The sequence below is a fragment of the Mytilus edulis genome, chromosome 9, assembly GCF_963676685.1.
Source record: "Mytilus edulis chromosome 9, xbMytEdul2.2, whole genome shotgun sequence".
Taxonomy (NCBI): domain Eukaryota; kingdom Metazoa; phylum Mollusca; class Bivalvia; order Mytilida; family Mytilidae; genus Mytilus; species Mytilus edulis.
Window position 1 is genome coordinate 67,869,025 of NC_092352.1, and position 18,521 is coordinate 67,887,545.

The following is an 18,521-nucleotide window of genomic DNA, read 5'->3' on the forward strand; positions in this document are numbered from 1 at the left end:
GCATGAACAGTTATTGTATCATGCGCAGTGCAGAACTTTATATTTATCAAACGTATTTTCAAAATGTTTGGATTTTAATGTTAGTTCGCTTCAATTTTTTTATGGGTTTTAATTGTTTAAATTCCATTAATACCATTGAGTGCAGTAAAGACGAAATAGCATAAATATATAAGTTTTAGTCCGGAAAATTGTATTTCAAATGTATTAACTTTTATTGCCTATTATAAGAGTCATCCATAAAAAAATGAAGCAAAGTTCATTAGTCAACAAGAGTGTTTTTGTGTCAGATTCGAGCCTTTATAATGATATTGGGAAGTACAAATTGTCCGGAACATCATTTTACAATCTGTGAAAATACTGTGATCGTGTGCAAGGTATTTTTGTAACTGTTTAATACCAAGCACACGATCATTATATTACAGATTGTAATCTACATTTATAAAATAACTAGTAAAATCAATAGTGGTAATTTTTATGATTTAACATTAATTCAGGATTTTTTCTATGTCTAACTTTCTTTTATTCCCAATTGTCAATTAGATAAATAAAACGTTTTTTAATGCTCATTATAGGTGAAATTTGAAAACTTATCGTTAAAACAAAATTTTATCTAGAAAGGTGGATATAATAATTTAATAAAGGTAATTGGCCTATAAAGAGATAAGTATTTCAAACCAGAATTAAAGAGGGGCGAAATTCACAGAGGAACAGTCAAACTCACTCAAATAATCGGCAGTTTCTGAAAAGTAAGTGATTAGGTGTAAACATTTAAATTCGTCTACTTCTCTCTATTCATGATTTACTTGAAGTTTCTCTACTCAAATATAAGCTTCTATTTTAGAAAGTGTACCATGTGTATATATTGTATTATTTTTTAGTCAGATAATTCTTGGAATGTATGACAATAGACAATTGGTTGATACATTCAAAAATACCTACCGTTATCTAGATAATATTTTTGCGTTGAATAATCCAGAGTTCTCTACATATACTTCCGAAATTTACCCACAAGAACTTACTTTAACTAAATCTAACATAAACAGCAGCAGTTGTCCTTTTCTAGATTTAGACATTTCAATTTCAAACGGAAAACTTCATACTAAAATTTACGACAAAAGAGACGATTTTTCATTTCCCTTGTTAATTTTCCTTTTTTAGACGGCGATGTGCCTTTGGCTCCATAATACGCTGTTTATATATCCCAACTCGTTCGGTTTGCCCGTGTGTGTTCTGATGTCATAGATTTTAACGAACGTAGTCAATGCATCACTGGGAAATTGTTGTGTCAGGAATTTCGATACCATAAATTACTTAAAACTTTTACCAAATTTTTTCATAGATACAAAGATTTGATTAGTAAATTTGGCTGTACCTGTAGAAAGCTTATTCAAAATGGTATTTCACATCCTAAATTTTATGGTAATATTGTACTTAAAGCGAGGAAATCACTATGTGATCCGTGTAAACTCATCGAACCTTTAAACAAACTTATAAGTAAGGGTTATCGTACCAATATTGTAATTAGATCTCTGAATATAGTTTACATTGGCACTAATGTCGATTTTGTCATTAGCAAATTAAAACATAACTAAATTGTATCTTCTTTTGAGGCGGGATTTATAGAGACACAAACACGTTAATTTTTCTCTGTATATAAGTCGCTCCTCACTATCCTACTATATGTCGATACATTTATTTTTGGCATTGCACAAGTCATGTCTTCTCGGACTGTTCATGACATTAACATACTAAATCCCTGGGATGTGTTTTAGTTGATTTTAGTCTCTGATACATGATTTTGTTATTATTAATTGTTTTTGGCTTTTAACTAGCTGTCAGTAACTGCTAGTACTCTCAAATCATATTTTCTTGTTATTTCGACCTGTTGATACTGTTTATAATGCATTTTTGTTATCTTATATTAATATGGATCTTGTCTATATACCAGCTTTGATTATTTGGAATATCTTCTAATTTTCACTTCTTCTTACTAAATTTGTATAAACTTCAAGATATAGCTGTATTATTACAACCGTTTTTTTTTCAAAAGTGATTATTTTCGAAGGGTTAAATATTTCGCAATGGTGTCTTGTCATGGCTTTGTTTGGACTTGTTGGTTTGCTTTTTGGCCTTGAATGTTTGTCTCTAATATTTTATTAACTGTGCATTTGCATTCAGATATCACAGATCAAATTTATTCGTCCATAGTGTATTAATTTACGTTTTTTGATTGGGTTAAGCCTGCCAATTGATATTTTATTGTGTGTTTTTCTATGTTGTGATGATATGCTATTGTTTCAGAATAAATAGAGAAAGTTTGGTACCATTAAAACGTTTAATCCTGCTGCAAATGTTTGCACCTGTCCTAAGTCAGGAATCTGATGTACAGTAGTTGTCGTTTGTTTATGTAATTTATACGTGTTTCTCGTTTCTCGTTTTTTCATATAGATTAGACCGTTGGTTTTCCCGTTTGAATGGTTTTACACTAGTAATTTTGGGGCCCTTTATAGCTTGTTGTTCGGAGTGAGCCAAGGCTCCGTGTTAAAGGCCGTACATTGACCTATAATGGTCACCACATCTTCCTATATATAAATAAGCAAACCTCAATTAACTTAAAATTTAATCTGAGTAAAAAGTAAAATCACAAAAATACCGAACATCGAAAATTGAAAACGGAAAGTCCCTAATCAAATGGCAAAATCAAATTATATAACACATCAAACGAATGGTCAACAACAGTTACTGTCATATTCCTGACTTGGAACATTGATGGAAAAAACCATTACGCAATGTCATAAATTGTTATAATATTATCATAAAGTTAATACCACATAATGATGTGTCAAAATGCCGCACATGAGCAGCACATATCATTAACAGTAGAAAAATAAAAATAACCAGACTGATTTAAACAGCCAGCTACTCAACCACTTAAAATCCCTCTAACACGGAATGAACAGGAAACGAATACGAGAATGGAATAAAACGGAAACGAACGATTTTTTTGTTCATAGAAGTCAAATCGTTTTTGCCGTTCAAATTCGTGTGTGAACGAAACATTTTTTTTTGTGTGTAAACATATTAAACATGTTCCGTTCAGAAAAAAAAAACCCTTCTCATGCTAGTTTTCTGATTTCCAAACGAAACGAATAAATGTCGCGAGTAGAAATATAACGCGAATTTAAATGGTTGCGAACATGTAAAACTTAGATCTTTCCTCCTTAAACTACTTCATATAAATTTGAGAATCGCGAAACCAAATAGCCGCGAAGTGGAATAGACAGGGTCAAACGCGAAATAAAGTATCCGCAAAAATAAGTTGGTTTACAGTAGTACATAAGAAATAACATAGAAAACTAAAGACTACATAACACGAATCCCATCTAAAACTTGGGGTGATCTCAAGTGCTCCGGAAGAGTAAGTAGATCCTGTCCCTTATGTGGCAGGTTTTTTGTTGCTCATGTTATTACAAACCCGGTAAACAGTCTAATACGGTAAATCACATTCGTGGAAAGGGAGCAGGATTGTAGTTTAGACATTAGAACACATTCGATATCATCTCTGTAAAACGAATATTTTGTAATAGTCAACCAACTAGTGATGGCGTCCGTAAAATTTACGAAAAAATAATTTCAACCTCATCATTTGGAACTCATGGTTTAAAAGCTTTCTCTTGACCAGCAATCCCTTTTCAAGACTACCATGATAGGAAATACACGCCAGGGAATATCGTATCAATTAGGAGATAAATATTCCGTATGCAGGCACCTCTGGAATGTTGCTTCATAGAAATAGAAAGTCTACAATTTAGAAGCTGTAATCATTTCTTTACAATAGATGTTACTTCAGTGATGTTCGATGCCAAACTTTTTGAAAAACCGAATCCGTAACAAATGTTTTAGCACTTTTCAAACAAAACTATTTTTAAAGATTATAAAGGGAAGAGCTTGATATACTTGGATTGATAAAAACATGAAAACAAATGAGTCAAAAGTGAAAGAAAGCCAGACAACACAATAAAAGACAAAACTAAGAAACTCAAATACTTTTGTCTTAATTGAAGGTAAGGATTAATCTATATAAACTCATTATATATACAAAAAACACATCAGTGACGCTCTAATAAGAAAAAAAAACAATTAAAAAGGAAAAATAAAGTACGCAGTTGAAGAGCATTTAGGACCAAAAATTCATAAAAGTTTTGCCAAATACAGCTATGGTCATATATTCCTGAGGTAGACAAGCCTGAGTATTTCAAACATTCAAAGATTTGTAAACAGTTAATTTATAATTATGACCATATCAATGATAATTTATGTCGAGAAGTACTAATCAAGTATTGTTTTTTTACATTTTAATGTCTATCTGCATTACAAATCAGACTTCATTTCAATAGCGCATGAACTCCAGCAGTCTTTGGCTATCATAAAACACTGTTCAGAACAACGGAGTTTTTCATTTTCTGCTGCTATAACTTCACATCTGTCTGCACATTCATTGTTGTCGTCATCACATGTACACATACAGGGGTTTTGTTTAGCCCATTCGTCACATCCGCTGGCCGACAACACTAAGCAGGAGAGGAGTAATCCCAATTTCAATATATGCATGGCTTTAACAGTTCTGAAAAGAATAAGAAAAAAAAGGCTACTAACAAAAGACTTTACTCAACGAGTATACGACTGAAATTTTATAGACAAATGGGAAGACATATTTTTTTTTATAAAAATCCGGTGGTGAAGAAGCATTTAAGATTTTCCCGCAGTAAAATGGCTATAACATATCGAATGGACTGACTGTTGCAAACCTTTTTTGTAAGCCCACATTGACGGCACTGCATTACATGTATTATGATGTAAATGAATGACAAAACATGTCGTGTTTTGTTAAACACCATAATACATTCCTTCGATAAGAAGTGACGTTTAGTATATAAATTTCTTAGACTGAAGACCTTTCAGAAACCCACTATCTTTCAACGTGACACTCTTATCGAGATGGAAACAAAACCCACAACATGTAAATGTGATTAAATCTGTATCAATATAGAATTTGATCATCAACTTTTAAGACAATTCTCTAAACTAAAAATGTTTATGGTGACAATAAGTCAAGTTAAAGGTTCAAACCCTTAAAACCAGTAAATCAATAAAATGACGCATTTCGTGCTCACTACAGTATTTTTCAATTTGATGTTGGTCAACGATTTTAGAAATATTCTCAGAAACTATATTTGAAGCTGGACACATGAGTTATAACTTGATAGTAAGGTAAAATATATATAAAAAAAAAAAACTTTGAACAAAAAGGATAACTTGCATATTCCATTCAAAATACAGAATGCTTGTAATTGAATTATCGATGGTTCTTATGGATATACTGAGACAAATAAATTAGCTTTTACCTATCATCAATGGTTTACTTGATGGAGAGTTATCTAATTTGCACTCATGCCACGTCTTCTTATATCTAGCCAACAATAATCTCTCTTGTCACGTGATAAGTGTTACCGTTGTTTAAATTTCCACTTCAAAACCAAAATGCAAAGGTGGGCTATTAAAATTCAGTAGATACTGTTACCTCAGTCAGAAAGTAATATGGTTTATGTTTTTCATAGCGCAAAATAAAGTATTTATTCTTGACACATTTCTAAATATGCTTTGATAAAACAAGGAACGCATTTTGTACAACTAAGCCAGATGCATTTATTTAGTGTGTTGTTGTTTTTTGCTACTTTGTCGATCATGCTGATATTCCTTGATCCGTTTTTTATACATTTTTTTGCTTTAAATGTGTTACAATTACTTACTTTTCTGCATGCGTTATATTCTAAGCTTCATATATCTGTTGATAACATCATAACGTGTCTTGATAATATATGACATGTATACAACATTATTCGGAAATTGTGCAGGAAATTCATCATAAACATAGATTTTTTATTGTTAAACAAAAGTCATATTTTATAAATACACATGACATACATAAGTCCGTGAAAAAAATCGGAACAGGTACGGGTTTCACATATCACTTAATATGTGATGTTGATTAATAACTATGGCTCTAAAGAGCCTCCTGTGTCGCTCACCTTGGTGTATGTGAATATTAAACAAAAGAATTCATGACAAAATTGTGTTTTGGTGATGGTGATGTGTTTGTACATCTTACTTTACTGAACATTCTTGCTGCCTACAATTATCTCTATCTATAATGAACCTGGCCCAGTAGTTTCAGTGGAAAATGTTAGTTAAAATTGGCAAATTTTATGAAAATTGTTAAAAATTGACTATAAAGGAAAATAACTCCTTAGGGGGTCAATTGACCATTTCCGTCATGTTGACTTATTTGTTAATCTTACTTTGCTCAACATTATTGTGGTTTACAGTTTATCTTTATCTATAATTATAATTTTCAAGATAATAACAAAAAACAGCATAATTTCCTTAAAATTACCAATTCAGAGGCAGCAACCAAACAACGGGTTGTCCGATTCATCTGAAAATTTCAGTGCAGATATAGTTTGACCTGATAAACAAATTTAACCCATGCCAGATTTGCTCTAAATGCTTTGTTTTTTTAGTTATAAGCCAAAAACTGCATTTTACCCCTATATTCTATTTTTAGCCGTGGCGGCCATCTTAGTTCGATGGCCGGGTCACCGGACACATTTTTTTAAACTACATACCCCAAAGATGATTGTGGCTAAGTTTGGATTAATTTGGCCCAGTAGTTTCAGAGAAGAAGATTTTGTAAAAGATTACTAAGATTTACGAAAAATGGTTAAAAATTGACTATAAAGGGCAATAACGCCTAAAGGGGTCAACTGACCATTTCCGTCATGTTGACTTATTTGTAGATCTTACTTTGCTGAACATTATTGCTGTTTACAATTTATCTCTATCTATAATAATATTCAAGATAATAACCAAAAACAGCAAAATTTCCTTAAAATTACCAATTCCGGGGCAGCAACCCAACAACGGGTTGTCCGATTCATCTGAAATTTTCAGGGCAGATAGATCTTGACCAGATACACAATTTTACTTATGTCAGATTTGCTTTAAATGCTTTGGTTTTTGAGTTATAAGCCAAAAACTGCATTTTACCCCTATGTTCTTTTTTAGCCGTGGCGGCAATCTTGGTTGGTTGGACGGGTCGCCGGACACATTTTTTAAACTAGATACCCCAATGAGGATTGCGGCCAAGTTTGGTTTAATTTGGCCCAGTAGTTTCAGAGGAGAAGATTTTTGTAAAAGTTAACGACGACGGACGACGGAAGCCAAGTGATCGGAAAAGCTCACTTGGCCCTTTGGGCCAGGTAAGCTAAAAAATGAACTGTGGTTTAAAATCGTTAAAAGAATTCTATTAAACACATTAACGTATGATAAACAATCGGTGAAATATTGTTTACGAAATTTGACATTCGTGATAAATTTTAGATTAAAGATATTAACTTTAAGTCATAATCGAAAAAATAAAAATTTCCGGTACTGGACATATGATTTATAACTTGGAAGTAAGAGTTGTCTAATTGGCACTAATACCACATCTTCTTATATCTGGCCATCAATAATCCCACTAGGCACAAACTTGACCAGTAACTGTTTTTCAAATTTCTACTTCAAAATCCAAATGCCAAAAGCTGGTACAGGTATTTAAATTCACTAGATACTGTTTACTCAGTCAGCAAGGAATATGGTATATGTTTTTGATAGCGTAAAATAAAGTTTCTACATATTGATACATTTATAAATATGCTACGATAAAATCCGCATTTTGTATAATTTAGCCAGAATCATTATTTAAAATTGTTGTTGTTGTTTGTTGCCATTCTTTTTTATCTTGTTGACCTTCTTTAATCCGTTTTTATATATTTCTTGGCTTTAAAGGTGTTACAAATACTTACTTTTCTGGATACCCTATATTTCAAGCTTTGTATCTGTTGATAACACCATAAATTATCTTTATAACCTAAGACATGTGTACAACATAATTCGGAAATTGTGTAGGAAATTCCTCATATAAACGTAGTGTCATTGTTATACAAAAGTAATATATTATCAATACACGTAACATAAACAAGTCCTTGAAAATAATCGGAAACAGTATTGGTTTCATATAATGTTGATAATAAAAAACGACAGGTGGTTTTTAACATTTAAAAGATTTTAAGAAGCAATTCAACATTGAATAAACAATCGGCTATATATTGACTGCGAAATTTGACATTGTTGATAAATTTAAGATATTTACTTTAAGTCACAATCAGAAAAAAGCCTATCGACAAACAAATGTACTAAAACGAGTGCATAAATCAATGGAAAAATAACTCTACGTGTAGTATTGATTTAAATTTATCACAATATGAAGAAAAATAATTTATTCTCATAGACATTAAGAGGTCAATATATACTGTTCAAAAGTAAAAAGGTGTCAAATGTGTTCCATTTTATTCCCCTGTGGCTTGAGCAAAGTGAATCTAAGCTCCAATCATTACCAAATATTCACAAAATAAAAACTATAAACTCATGACACTTTGCAACCACTTATGCTGGTACTGAGGAAGCATTTATGTGCAAACTTCCATCTATTACTTTCAAATATTTTGAAATCAAAATATCAAATACTCAAAAAATTCTTGTAAATTACCACCTTACAACGGCTGAAAAATTGCTACAACTGTTAATTTCAGCAAACAAGTGTATTTTCATTAGATCAGGACAAAACAAAATATTTTATCACGTTTGATATTCTATATATCACAAACTCGAAGACCGTAACGTACAAAGGCGAAAATGTAAAACTTTTACAATTTAAAATAATTTTGTATGCACACTTTTAGTGTTAAATATTTTATACCTTTACCAAAAAAATTCGATTAACAGGTACTGTTGGAAAAATAATTTAACATGGGCCATATATAAGGTAAGTTATTGAGTAGGTTAAGATATTTATAATCGAAACAGAACACATATGGATATTCTGGGATGGATAGTACGTTTTACATATTTCATTTATTTTTATTTAGTATAAATTTGTTTTAATTTGTACTTGTTAAAATGTAGGCATCTCTTGGTAAAAACCGTAAACATAGCAAAATTTGCGTAAACATTAGTATACAAATGATAAAAAGTAAAATAACTCCAAGAAAATTTTAAACGGAAAGTCCCTAATGAAATTGCAAAAAGCTCAAACACACCAAACGAATAGATAACAACTGTCATTTCCTGAAATGGTAAGGTACAGGTATTGTCCTGTGTAGAAAATGATGGAATCAATCAAGTTTTATAGCTAGTTAAACCTCTCACTTGTATGACAGTTGCGTCAAATTCAATTATATTGACAACAATGTGTGAACATAACAAACAGACATAATAGTTATAAAACTTGTGAGTTTCACGAACACAGCTAGATCAATAAAATCCAGCATGTATGTTCGTGTAAGAGTGAGATAACCATTCCGTGAATTTAGCTATTTTAAAATAAAAATTATTTAAAATCAACGGAATTTATAACAGAAGACTTATGTATTGAAAATGTAATCTCTTGTCAAACAAATGAAAGTAGCCTGAACATCATGTTATCATGTGATCATTATAAGGAGGTTTATTTGTAAAATAAGTATTTGACAATTTAACGGTTTATTAAGCGAATTCGTGTACGGCTAAAAATCGTATTTTATGCACTCGATTTGTTAAACATTAAGATTGTTTTACATTTCAAATTCATATTCTTTCGAGGAATTGTAAACCTGTAGAAATTTCATGACCGAATACACGTATGAAGTTTTCCTGTTTTTTATTCAGGTATAAACGGTCATATTCAAGTTACATTGATTTTTTTTTTCATCGTAAATTCAATAATAAATTTGGACTTGCTTAAAAGAGTTAGAATAGATATAGATCATATATAGTTGTTTGATTTTTTTAATGCTCATACAAATTTGGCGTAGGATATCAAAGGGACGCGACATGGCTTCAAAAGAAATTGACAAACGGCCAACAACAGAACATAAATACACCATATAGAAAACAAAACATTGGTGTGATCTTAAGTGCTCCAGAAGAGTAAGCAGATCCTGTTTATATGTGACACCCGTAGCGTTACTCATGTTCGTACAAACCCAGTTATAAGTCTTATTCGGTAGTTCACAGTCGGGGACAATCGGAACCTACCTGTCTTAATCTGAGAAAAATTATTAAATTTATATTTATTACATTGCAATGGTTTGTTCACATTAAAATAATTTATTTTTTCCTAAATTTTAGTTTTTAACCGACCATTATTGCCAATTCTCTGAGTCAAGATATGTGCCAGACTTGAATGTATCTGTTTTATCCTTTATCATGGTTACGATATCTAAAGTTCGATGGAATGAACGCATTCAACATATTCACCAAATTTTGAATTATTACTATACTATATATAAAAATATTAATTTTCGCGAACCATTTAGGTCACGGAAATTCCAAAATATGGCATCAGTAAGGAGAGTTGTGCAAATAATGTAAATACACAGAACCCCATCCAAATTTTCTTTAGCTAAAAGTATTCATCCTTTTCTATTTTATATGTACTAACAACATTCCATTTTTCTATAATTTCGATTAAAACATTCCAAAATCTGAGTTAAAATAGGTCGAATGCCCCAAATAAACATGTTCTGATTGGTTGAAGAAATGTGGCGTCGATGATAAGCACAGCAAGCCTCGATATAAAGCACACGCTTCACAGGAATAAGGAGAGTTTTACAAATAATATGAATACACAGATCCGCAATCCTATTTCTGTTTTGCTGAAAATGTTGCAGTGTTCATCATTTCTGTTTTGATTCTGCTAACAACATTCCATTTTTTCTATAATTCTGATTTAAAGATGTGGAAACCCGTAATAAAAATAGATGGCCTCAATGATTTAAAAGCAACGCAAAAAATTCCGTTAATATAAACATGTTGAACTTCGACCCTGAGTTCAAGCGGGGTTAATAAACCGATTCACAAATAAAGATCTCCTTGCGCTCAAATGTAATTCTTAGATTTAATTTATACACACTTTATCATTAATATATAACCAGGCTTTTGCATATTCACGTTTTTTTATGTTCAACTTTAGTCAAATTCAATTCTATACATTTTTTTACGTAAAGCATTAAGAGTAAGAATACTATTTCGCGCCAATTTAACCAGCATCATCACCCTCATCAAAATTATTTACCGTTATCTTTGTGAAATTTCAGTTATATAGTTTATTAATTAGAGAAATTTTGGTAAGTATTACTTATTAATGTTAACATGGTTAAGGTTCTACTGATGTGCTTCTCTAGACCTTTTTGACGGTCAATTTTATCCCATTTATCTCAACATTTAGTTATCCCCGATGACAGAAATGTCAACCCGACCTTATTCGTGTCAAAAATGAAAATCGATCTATTTGATGTACTTATTTCTTCATAAACTGTACATGCATTATTTCTGTATTATTTGATAACCAATCACATTCACGTTGCATGTTTGCATGATAATGGGTTATGTATCAGTGGATTGTAAGCGCGATGCTGCATGTGGGGTCGGTGCGATCACGTGACATTATTTTTGTAAATAAACATGCTCCCCGTGTAACACGTGTCTGAATTATCCTTTCAAAGTGTTATGAATCTTTCAATCACTATTTTATGATATATTTGTCTGTTTTTAGGTTTGCATATCAGTAGTCAAAGTGAATTAGACATAGTTCTGATTAGTGGTTTTTTTTAAGAATTAGAAGGTAAGTCTACATAACTTCATAAGTCATTATTTAACTGAAGTCTAAAAAGATGACTCAACTTTCCCTCTAATTCTCCCTCTATTTTTGAAACCTGCATACCAAATTAAAGGGCATTTGCTCCCCTTGAACAGTTTTGGGCCCCTTCCCTGTCATTTCCCTTTAAATTTGCTCAAAAGTCATACTTTTAGTCCATTTACAGTAACGGCTGATTTGTGATTTTACCATCTTAACTGCAATTTTCATATTGAACACATTTGACCATTCAGTATGAGTTCCCATGTATTTTTGTCTTATATAAAGGAGGTTTTAGGTCATGTTTTCCTAAACACCTTATTGCTATTTGTCTGTCTGGATTGTTAAAACCACAAAATCAAATATCGATGAATATGCAAGTTTTCAACAATCCAGGAGAATTGACATCCACGAAAAATACAGGAATCCATAGTAAGATAACTCCCCTATAGGTTTTGATAAATTTTGGATTATGACATTAGGAAGTTATAAAACGTTATTTTTTGAATATGTTTCAAGCATATTACATGCATGCTCAGCACTGCTTTTTATCAGGAATTTTATAAATTATCCATTCTAATAGGTGGATTTTTAAGTTAATGAGAAAAATGCTTTGTTCAGCTAATTCAGCAATGCTTTAACTGTTGTGAATGTGAGCTCCCTTCGGCTATTATTAGAATCTAGATTTACATCATTCATTTTTAATGTAAGAGTTCTCCTTTCATTCAAAAGGTAGATTTCCATGTTTGCTGATCACTTGACTAGAAACTGCATTCAATGATATTGTTTGTCTCAATTTACACCTGAATTTCAGATTTTTCCTAATTACCAATCACTAAAATAAATGTCATTTTAATAGTAATAAATACATGTAGTATTGTATGTAACTATCATATTCACGTTTTTATTTGACATTATGAAAGTACTATTGAGATCCAGGATTCAGACTTGAATAAACAGTGTTTGTAACACACATGGTTTTATCCGTTTCTTTCCCTTCCCTTAAAAGTATCTTTCAGTTTGAAACTACCTGACAATCATACTGAGTTCACACCTAATTTGAATTGGATTGACATTACCTAATTTGAATTAGTTTAATTCACATTTGAAACGGTTTACATTAACAAACACATAGTTCAAATGCGAATCGAATGCAAGTGAATTGTTTGTCTATCTATGGTCAACATATTGGGGTATGACTATAAACCACTTTTACCAATTTTAAGGTTTATTTACCCTTCTGTAGCCATTTTTGTACAAAGGGGTAGGTCCGGTAAGGACTCATTTTGGCCTCAAATTTCAGTTTCATCTGAAGAAAGATTTTGACCACTTTTTAAACACTTAAGTGTCTATTTCACTTGATTCAATTAGTTCATGTGAAAGATTTTAACTGATTAAGTCATTAAAAACGATCCGATTGAAGCTCAAATATGAAAAATCTCTCAAATATGCCAAAAAACGTCACTTTTCAGATTGTTTTTGTCAAAAATGAAAGTGGCCGCATCCGTGTTCATCCACAACCTTTATATATGTTATGTATTATCATAAAATACAACTTACATTGCAATATTAAGGATGAACACGAATGCGGCCACTTTCGTTTTACACGGAAACCGTCTAAAATTTAACTAAAATGATAGAATTTTGAAGATTTCAGTAATTTAGCATGACTTAATGGTGCTACAACCCGATATATGTGCATTGTATTGTCAAAAACAGCCCATATTTATGTAGCAGAAGCCTTCAACTGTCCAATAAATAACTAAAAGTTTACATTTTAACAATTTTGCAAAACTGTTATATTTTGGGCCAAAAAGGGGCCTTACCGGACCTACTCCTTTTTCAAACCTCAATTGTATCAAAACTAAAGATATAATAAATAATAGAGATAGGCCATTTAGTACATGTTCCAAGGGGAAACTTGATGCAAAGCATTATTGTTTACTGTTTCATTGCATTTGATAGAAAAAGAGGACTTTGTGGCAAATAAATCAAGATTTTTATAGAAAATCCACAGCCTTTAATACAGAGATTTTTGTTATAAAATTTGAAACATAAATTTATACTCACTTGATTTTCTATGATGTGCTAGTGTTTATTTTTTACAAAAAGTTCTAAGTAACCTGTAAATTCCAAAACACCTCGTGCTGAGTCCCTAAAGTCGAGCGCACCCTAAAAGGTGTACTTGATTTTGGCCATATTTATACTTGTCTTAACCAATAACTACATTTATAAACTTATTTAAGGAAATCAATGCTAGCACTGCATGCAATAATCCTATATCTATCAGTCATCAAATTGCCAAATATGAGAGTACAAGGATAAAGGCTGTGGATTTTCTATAAAAATCTTGATTTATTTGCCACAAAGTCCTCTTTTTCTATTAAATGCAATGGAACAGTAAAAAATAATGCTTTGCATCAAGTTTCCCCTTGGAATATGTACAAAATGGCCTATCTCTATTATTCATAATATCTGTAGTTTTGATACAATTGAAGTTTAAAAAGTTCGTACAAAAATGGCTACAGAAGGGTACATAAACCTTAAGAAACATTGTTGAATTTTATTTATGGAAGCTTACTTTTCATTTATATAAATTTAAGATTAATATTTCTGAGATGTAGGTTATGGATTGTCTCTACTTATAAAGGGGGAGGATTCCCAGTTATTTAATATATTTAATTAAATTGTATTCAGGCGCGTAGCTCCCTATACGCCATTACGCAGTTGCGTGCACATCAATTCAGCATGCAAAAAAAATGTCAAAATAAATACTTATAGCATTTGGCATGCAAAAAAAAATAATGTCAAAATAAAAATTTAAAGGAATTTCCTCAAACACAAATATGTTGTTTATAATAAAAAAGTCATTTAACAATTGTATGTTTTCGAATATCATAAATACAGTTGTGAAAATGAATAATCAGTCCCTTGCTTTAATGAAAATGAAAAATCTTGCTTCAATAGTGCAGAAAATGAATAATTTGTCCTCTTAGATTACAAAAAAAAGTAACCGATCAAAAACAAATCCCCCGCAGAATATCAAATGCTCGACCCCTAAGTCTATATATAGGATTTTTTTTCTGCGATAGGTAAAAGTCCAATTTAAAATTAAATGTTTTAAGTTCTTAGACTACATTCATTACTACATTCATTCTGTGTCGGAAACCTTTTCTGTTTTGACTATTTGATCACAACCCAAATTCAGAGCTGTATCAGGCTTTAGTGTTGTGTCCATACATGTACTTGCCCCAACTGTTCAGGGTTCGACCTCTGCTGTAGTATCCAGTGAAATATGGAGAATTTATATTATCACGTGTACATGCATTTGAAATAATTAAAATATTTTTTTCAATTTTTTTAGTTTTATGTTCCACCTAGCTACCATATTAAAAGCTGGGATTTAAACGCTAGTCTATTAGAGGGATATTTCCAGTGGCGAATCCAGATATTTCATAAGTGGGAGCCCACTGACTGCCTAAGAGAGGGCTCACTCCGGTCATGCTCCAGTGGTTCTCTAAATAATCAACCATTTTTTTCCAGACAAAGGGGGGGGGGGGGGGGGGCTCTTAATTCGCCTTTGATTTCATTGGTTGTAATTTTGGAATTTTATTTCATCATGAATCAGATTTGAACACGACTCTGGGAATGAAGGTAAAGACCGAATGTCAGTTTTAGTCTTATATATGTTCTTTAATTTTAGTCTTTATATGTGTACATATATCACTGATTCAGTGCGATGGTGAATAGCTATATATATAGACACTGACAAGTCTTAGATAACATTTTATAGTTTTGAATGTTTTTTCATCAGTTGACTAAAATTAGATGGAGGTATGTTTTTATTTCTAACAGAGGGGCACTCATGCTCAACCTAAATCAATTTGTGCATGAAGCGATTGATAGTTGCCAGACACTGAATGATTATACCATCATCTTTATCAAACCATTCCTTGATTTTTTCCAAGTTATTTTTGAAAATTGAGTTTAAAATTTTGGCTTCATTGTTTTTGCTGTTACAAAGATAGGGTCAAATCACACTTACAATGTATCCTGTAGTTGTGACAAACATCATTGGCTTAATCAGGTTGCGAAATTTGTGCATGCTATATGTACTAAGTTGAAATTTAAATTGTCCGCTCTTTTGTATGTAAATATATGTACCATCAATTACGAGTATGGCAGTTGTGTTTGTGATATAATTAGAGAACTTTGAAGCCTGTTTTGAGCAAGTTTTTAAATTAAAATTCAGTATGAGCGCAGCTTTGCCCCACGAAAATATTTCAACATAAGATGCATTTAGTTGATATTATTGCTCTGACAAAATATTTTGTTGGGGCAAGAATGCGCTGGTACTTTTTTCGTAAAAAAAATTGGTGAAAATGAGTAAAAAATTGCGAAAAGCCAACAAATATGCATGTGAAGTGTTGTCAAAACACGGCATTGTGACGTCATAACTACAAAAAAACGTTTTTTTCATAAAATAAATATGTCAAACGGAAAAAGAAAGCCATACACATACGAATAAGTAGAATTTGAAAAATTCTCGAAATTGAGGCCAATATTGGCCATTATAGCCCCTTCTCCTTTGTGAAAGTTTTAACCTATGCATATATACTTTAAATACGATAAAAAAACATGTCTTTTTCAGGACTTCTGATCCAACCATGTAGTATGGCATGTTATTGAGATATGGTTCTGGTTGATGGATGTTCATGAAGGACATGTAGTACAAAGTATATCACTGGATTGAGCTCTCTGTCTAAGTGTATTATTAAAGTGCTTTGCTTTGAGCTCGGTTCATTGTTATGCAATTCATTCTTTGTGAAATAAAGATTTTACAGACAACTCTTATGTACAAGGATGTCTCAAAGTATTATCATTTCTATGTACAATGTAAGTAACAGGGAGATAAAAGCATTTTATTTTTTGTTTGAACAAAACATAATTTGTCCATTGCACAATTTAAAAAAAAAGAACAAATTTACACAACAATGCTACTCCCCCTACTACCAAAATGATGCTAGGTTGTATTAATACATCTGTAATGCCTACTGATGACTCGGTCCTGAGTGTAAATGGTCATTCAATTATGTTAAAAATTAGACCAAAATTTATAAGGCCTATCTGGCTTAATTGATTTCTGAAACTATATTTCATTGAACATTTTCAACATTTTTCACTCGTTTGTTTATTTTGTGTGAATTAACATTGTAACAGTAAATGTTAACAGTAACACTTTCATACCACAACAAATACTGTATTGGTATCACTTATATTTGTATCCACATATTAACCAAACAAAAATGAAAAGAAAATAATTTTGCAATACCATTTTCATATTGAATACTATGTAACTTTTTAGATATTTGGACATATTAAGTAAATGTTTATAATATCCACTTGACATGCTTGAAATTCTTTCAGATAACTTTTGGAGCAGTTATGAGTCTTTGAAGCATGCTCACAAACTGAAGGTTCTTTCGATGATATCATTTTCATATTGGTCAAAACTTTGTTTTGCTTTCACCAGCTTTGAAGGAGATATTATCAAAGAGTTGATAGAAAACAGCACAGAAGCTTACTTTCTAGCTCATCAGGCCCAAGCATCATGTTAGGCATTGCCATTACTAAAAACCAATAAATGTCTTCTAATCTGAGGATCAATTCAACATTTTAAAGTGTTTTACTAATGATACTGACAAGCCACCACAAAGATATATAAATAGAACTATACAAATAGTTAGCAAATACATATAAAAAAAGATGTGATATGATTGCCAATAAGACAATTCTCCACAACAGACCAAAATGACATAGAAATAACAATTACAGGTCACCACACAACCTTCAACAATAAGCAAAGCTAATACAGCATAGTCGGCTATAAAAGGTCTCGAAATGACAATGTAAAACAATTCAAAGGAGAAAAATAACAGGCTTATTTATGTACAAAAAATAAAGAAAAAATGAATATGTAACAAACAAACGACAACCACTGAATTACAGGCTCCTTATATCATGTTCTCAGATATCATCTCCCAATTTAAAAAAATCACGAAAAATTGAACCTATTATGTGTTACTCTCCTAGCTATAAAATGTATCCAAAATCAAAGATGTGGAACATATTCTATCATTATCATTTGGTAACTAATGCAATTAGTGTCTCTTCCATGCCCGTCTTGAACATAAAAACTAAACTAAATATAAAATAAACAACACTCCTAATGCTCAGGTTGGTTGTCATCGTGCAACGCAGTTAATAACATATAGGAAAATCTTAGTACTACATTTATCATAAAACACTGTCAAACATCCGAACATACTATCCACACTCATCTGTGTCCACACTTGTTTAGTGAATGAATATATATATAGCGAAAACGGTTTATTGACAATGATCGTACATCTTACATATATTTCAATTGGTTCAAGATGTTTTTTTCTGGCATTTGTGATTTATTAAACAATTGAACTTCAATACTCGATATTTCATGTGAAAAGATAACAATATTTATGATATATGAGACAGGCAATAATCTCGGTGATTTAGACTGCGATTTAGTATTTGTTGTAGCTTCCTGATTAGATTGTATGCAGTAAAAAGGTACGTACAATTACATTCTTTATACATTTGGAGGATGGGTTAAGCATTTATATGTCAAAAATGGATACCTTATGTATTCTTAGGTTGTAACAGATTAATACATTTTGTTTCATGTTGAAGACAAATATCCTCTGCA

General features: G+C 31.5%; 1 long non-coding RNA gene across 1 annotated transcript; it reads right to left on the reverse strand.

Moving 5' to 3' along the window:
* Nucleotides 1-4,340: 4,340 nt before the first annotated feature.
* LOC139490404 (uncharacterized) lies at nt 4,341-5,906 on the reverse strand. The gene is made up of 2 exons (XR_011656316.1): nt 5,811-5,906; nt 4,341-4,624 (listed from the first exon to the last, which is right to left on the reverse strand). It is a non-coding gene; the product is annotated as an uncharacterized lncRNA (long non-coding RNA).
* Between the last annotated feature and the right edge of the window lie 12,615 nt (nt 5,907-18,521).